The sequence below is a fragment of the Carcharhinus amblyrhynchos genome, chromosome 13 (assembly GCF_965287045.1).
Source record: "Carcharhinus amblyrhynchos chromosome 13, sCarAmb.v2.hapA, whole genome shotgun sequence".
Classification (NCBI taxonomy): domain Eukaryota; kingdom Metazoa; phylum Chordata; class Chondrichthyes; order Carcharhiniformes; family Carcharhinidae; genus Carcharhinus; species Carcharhinus amblyrhynchos.
The window spans coordinates 52,383,932-52,389,931 of NC_137336.1; positions in this window are offsets into that span (position 1 = coordinate 52,383,932).

Below are 6,000 nucleotides of genomic sequence, written 5' to 3' on the forward strand. Positions count from 1 at the left end.
GAGTATTCCATTGCACTTCTGACTTATGCCCCTGTAGATTGGGAATTAGGCAGTGATTTATTTGCCACTGAATTCCAGCCTCTGACCTGTTTTTATAGCCACAGTATTTGTCTGGTCCAATTGTTTCTGATCAGTAGTAATCAGGTACTGATGTTGGAAGATTCAGTGACAGTAATGACTTTGAATGTCAAGAGATGATGGTCATTGTCTGGCATTTGAGCATCATGACTGTTGGAACTTATCAGTCCAAGCCTGAATGTTGTTCAGGTCTTGCATAATTGGGCTTGGACTGCTTCAGTATTTGCAAGCAGCATTGAACACTGCCCTGGTCAACGCACATTGCCTCTTCTGACTTTGAGGGAAGTGATTGGTGAAGCAGCTGAAGATGGTTGGATCAAGAACACCACACAGAACTTCAGCAGTAATATCCTGGGACTGAGGTTGGCCTCCAAGATAGGCAACTATTTTCCTTTGAATTAGGTGGACCAGTAGAGAGTATTTCCCTGATTCCAATTGACTTCAGTTTTACTGCGGTTTCATGATGGCACAGTCAGTCAGCAAATGTTGCATTGACATCATTTTGGAATCCTGCTCATTTCTCCACATTTGGGCCAAGCCTATAATGAGGTCTGGAACAGGGAGGCCCTTGTGTAACCCAAGCTGAGCAGACTGTTGCTGACTAATTATCACTGGATAGCTGTGTCAACGAAATATTCCACTCACTTTGCTGAATATTGAGGGTAGGTGCAAATGTAAATCAGATTGCTCGGGAACATTTGGGATGTTTGAATAACAAACCTGATGCTTGGACAAGCTAGAGCAAGAAGATCCTTGTAACCCACACAAACTGAAAATGCTGGGAAATCTCAGCATATCTGACAGCATCTGTGGGGAGAGAATAGAACCAATGTTTTGAGTCCAGATGTCCCTTTGTCAGAGCTACACTCAATGTTGGCTCTATTCTCTTCCCAGAGATGCTGTCAGACCTGCTGAGATTTTCCAGCATTTTCTGTTTTAGTTTCAGATTCCAGCATATGCAGTAATTTGCTTTAAATGTCATTATATTCATCAGTAAAATGTTGCATGATGCACAAATTGTACTATTGTTATAGATCAAAGTCTTACCATACACTTGGATGCAAAGCAGTAACGTGAAAATCAACACAAAGCAGTCATCGATAGCTGAGTAGCCACTTCAGGTGGAGAAGCTGCATCTTTGAGGCTTGATTGGGGCTGCAGCTTTGATTATGTAGTTCCCAGATTGAACTGGACAGTCAGCTCATATCATTTCAATTGGTCTTATGTATAGTAATGAGCTGATTTGCTTGAATTTTTTATTTGACTAGCAAAGTGCATGCGTAGTTGCAAGGTTTCGTTCTGGAAAAAAGGCATTTGCTCAATGAAAGAAGCAGACAATTTATGTGAAATGACTAAAATATCAACAACCAGCTGTATTTGCCTATGTTTTGCTATTGTGCTCCCTTCTGATCTGTGAATTATGTTGAGATATGCTGGTTTCTCCACTGGAGAAAAGAATTATTACAGAGATAGATTTCCTAAAAGAAGCTGCTGAAGAACTCAAGTGGCAACAGAAGACCTGCTACATCTTATCAGTGGCAAGGTATATCTGAGATACAATTTCTCTGATTTCTTTGAGATGGGGCCCATTGGAGGGGTTCATTGTGTGGCATAGAACTGTTTACATGCCACATTCTGCAGTATCTTTTGCACACTCCTGGTCAGCATCTATAAATGTTCTGACTTCTTGCCTTAAGTATTTCCACAAGCAGATTGTGACAACTTCCAGTGATAGTTTGCACGCTCATGACTTGTTTCTACTCTGCCTACGTTCTATAATTGAGGTTCCCAATGCAGGTGCCACAGCTGCTGACTTCCACTCAGTGCCAGACTGCAGTTTAGATATCAAAATGATACCAATGTTTGGCTGTGTGTAGCAAGTCAAGTAGCTCAATGACAACCTTGTTGTGTCCTCTTATATTTTTGTGTGAAAAGAAAAACTTGCAACTTTGTCTGAATATCCTTTTACTTAAATACAGTAGTAGTAGTACGTTGCCATTATTCCATTTGCCTTTTCTTGATGCAGCCTGCAATTGATATTGGGCCATAACTCAGTGCCATTATTTCACATCCCTGTTTGTGAAGTGGACTGTATTTTTGAGACAAAACTGTTGCTATTATAGCTGTCTTAGAACCATAGAAAAGTTATCATGTAGAAAAAGATCATACAGCCCATCATGTCTGCAGTGGCTAAAAAAGAGAAAAAAAAATCTCTGCTCATTTTTATCCCACTTGCCAGCCGGCTTGCAGGTTACAGCACTTTAGATGCAGTTCCAGGTATCTGTAAAGTGAGCTAAATTGTCAAGAATTAACCAGACGATGTGGTGAGTATTCAAAATATTACACCTTTCTATTGCTTGTGCATAAGGAGAACAAACACAGTGGGTTTCACTATAATGTTCTGACCAGATTCCGTAAAACAGTTTCAATTATAGCAATTGCAGCCAATACACACCAGTACGGACACCAATAGCGTTTCAGTTTGGTGTGCACTTTCAACCAATACAATTCAGCATCTTTTCAATCCTTAGTCGGCATATTAGTCTACATCGCTATACACGCAGATGTACAGACCCCTTGATGTTTTAGCACACAATGTTCAGTAAATATCCTTATTTTCCCTAACCACAAACCACATCCAGCAGTGGGTGTCAATGCTTATGCTTAATCAACAGATCCACACCTTTCACTTGCTAATAGCTGACTCCAACTTCCAGAGAGTATTTCAGCCTCAACTACCAATTTAGGCAGTGAATTTCAGATGCCCACCACTCGCTTTTTAAAAAAAACTTACCTCCTGGTATTACCTTAAATTTATGCCCACTAGTAATTGACTGCTCAGCTAGGGGAAACAAGTCTTTCCTTTCTATCCTGCCTAGGCCTCTCATACTTAGCCTCTTCTGTTCAAAGGAAAACAATCCTAACCTATTCAAACTATCCTCATTGCCTCAATTTTCAAGCCCTGGCAACATTCTCGTAAATCTCCTCTGCATTCTCTCCAGAGCAGTTATGTCCTCCTTGATATGTGGTGACTAGAATTGTACACAACTCTAGCTGTGACCTAATCAGTATTCTGAGTTAATAGATCTGTTTAAAATTTATCCCATTTAGCATGGTGGTGGTACCACACAATATGATGGAGGATATTCTCAATGTGAAAACAGGTACACAAGGGCTGTGACAGATGCATTTGCGACACATGGGTCAGTAAGGACAAAGTCAAATATGTTTTTCCCTTACCAATCACCACAAACTCAGTCTAACTGTCATGTCCTTCAGAACTCAGCCAATTTAGGCATTTAAGTCCCCCATCCAGTGAACATTGTGTGCTCCTACCATCCTTAGAGCTAATTCTAATTGGTGTTCAAAATTGATGACAATTGACACATCAGTTGAAATGGGAGAGGGGGTTGTGCTGTATGTTCCAATCTTCACTTATTCTGGGTGTAATTATGCAAGGCTGTTTACTATTAATGTTAAACCAGGGTATGACCTCATGGAAAGTTGGAATGAGTTGCAACCTAGGATATTTAAGGTAGTAGCTACAGTGGCAGTGGTTGCACTGGTAATAATCCTCCAAAAATCCTTAAATTCTGGAAAAGTCCCAGAAGACTGGGAAACTGCCAATGTAACAATCTTATTCAAGAAGTGAAGGAGACAAAAAACAAGTAACTATAGGCCAGTTAGCTTAATATCTGTCATTGAGAAAATGTTATCGAATCCAGTATTATGGATGTCATAGCAGAGCATTTAGGAATACATTATATAATCAAGCAGAGTCAGCAAGGCTTCCATGAAGAGGAACTCTTCCCTGACAAATTTATTCAAACTCATTGAGATGACAATGAGCAGGATAGATACAGGGGGATTTGTAGATGGATTTCCAAAAGGCATTTTGTAAGGTACTGCACAAAAGGCTACTTAATAAGATGAGTCCGTGATGTTGGAGGCAGTAAGTTAGCATAGATAAAGGATTGACTAACTAATAGAAGACAGAGTCGGGATAAGATGGTGCCATGTCACTAGTGGAGTGCCACAGGGATCAGTGCTGGGGCCACAATTATTTACTATATATTAATGACTTGGTTGAGGGAAGTGAATGTATTATTGGCAAGTTTGCAGATAACACAAAAATAGATGGGAAGGTAAGTGGTGAGAATGACACAAAGAGTCAACAAAAAAATATAGATAGGTTAAGTGGGTGGGCAAAAACTTGCAGATTGAATATAATGTAAGAAAAGGTGAAGTTATGCACTTAGGTAGAAAGAATAAAGAAGCTGAATATTATTATTTAAATAAAGACTGCAGAACGCTTCAGCACAAAGGGATTTGTGGGTCCTTGTGCATTAACCAAAAAATCACAAAAATTCAGCAGGTAATAGAGAAGGCAAATGGAATATTGGCCTTTATTTCAGACGGAATGGAGTATAAAAATAGGGAAGTCTTGCTGAAATTTTACAGGGCGCTAGTTAGACCATACCTGGAATACTGTGAACAGTTTTGGTCTCCTTATCTGGTATTAGAAGCAGTTCAGAGAAGGTTCATTACGTTGATCCCAGGTATGGATGGATTTTCTTAAAAGGAGAGGTAGATAGATGGGGCCTGTACTCATTGAAGTTTAAAAGAATGGGAGGAATATTATTGAGGTATATGGGCTGGAATTTTGTTGGGGCGGGTGAGGCATGCAAAACAGAATTCTCTGTTGGCCTCAGGCAGGAATTTGTGAGCTTATCCAAACAAAATTGTAAAATCCTGCCCATGGATTCTCAGGGAACTTGACAGGGTTGATGCTGAGAGGTTGATTCTCCTTGTGGGAGAAATCTAGGACCAGGGGACATAATCTCAGAGTAAGCAGTCGCCCATTTCAGACAGAGATGAATTTCTTCTCTCAGAAGATAGTGAAACTGTAGAATTCTTTACCACAGGGGACTGTAGAAATTGGGACATTAAGTATGTTTAATCAGTAAGGGAATCAAAGATTATAGAGTCAATGCAGGAAAGTGGAGTTGAGAATTATCACATCAGATTAATCATGATCTCATTGAATGGCAGAGCAGAATCTGGGCTGAATGTCTTACGGTCTTATATAAACAAACTACAGAAAATAGCTCGAAGCCTAAGCTTGATGCATGGAGTAGACATTTTAAAGTATTGAATGAAATCTGTTATACACATAAAGCTAGTGTCATGTCTGTATAGAGCTGAGATATAAAATATACAAGAGGAGGTAATCAGCAATCAGTGATCACAAAGATTTAGTTGAGGCACTCTGAGGGGGAGAGTTTACCCCATCTCAAATTATGCAAATATTCAACATTCAAACATTGATTCAAAGCCTGTAGAATCAGAAGAGTAGCATAAATATTATACCTAAAGCAGCAATACTGTCAGAAAAATAATCAAATGATGATGCAAAACAACACCAAACAAACACCTTTTGCCGTATTTCCCAGTAATGTACAGCAAATTACTCTCTAGTAACAGATGAATGATTATCAATATTATTTTGCCGCAACAATAAGACCTAAAACCCCTCTTTTAAACAAAAAAATAGAGTGCTGACTTTTGTATATAGCCCACTGATGCAATTGCAGGATTTTGTTGCTTGTTCTGAGAATGTGATGTTGTTTGTTCGTCTCTGTAATTATCAGGACACTGTCATTCCACCATTTTAGTTGAGAGGAATCCTACCCTTCTCAGACACCGGAATGGAAATAATGTGCAATTAAGGAACAAATGTCAAGCATGTGCATTATAGAAAATTATAATGAAGCACTTCACTGTTTAAAGCTGAAATCTAACCATGGCGTTGATACATTTATAAGCGGTTTGGGATTTAATTTTCTCAGGCTGCAGTGACATTTAAACCCTATGATTGGTTTACAATTATATAACAGTATCTGTTATATATATGTATGTGTG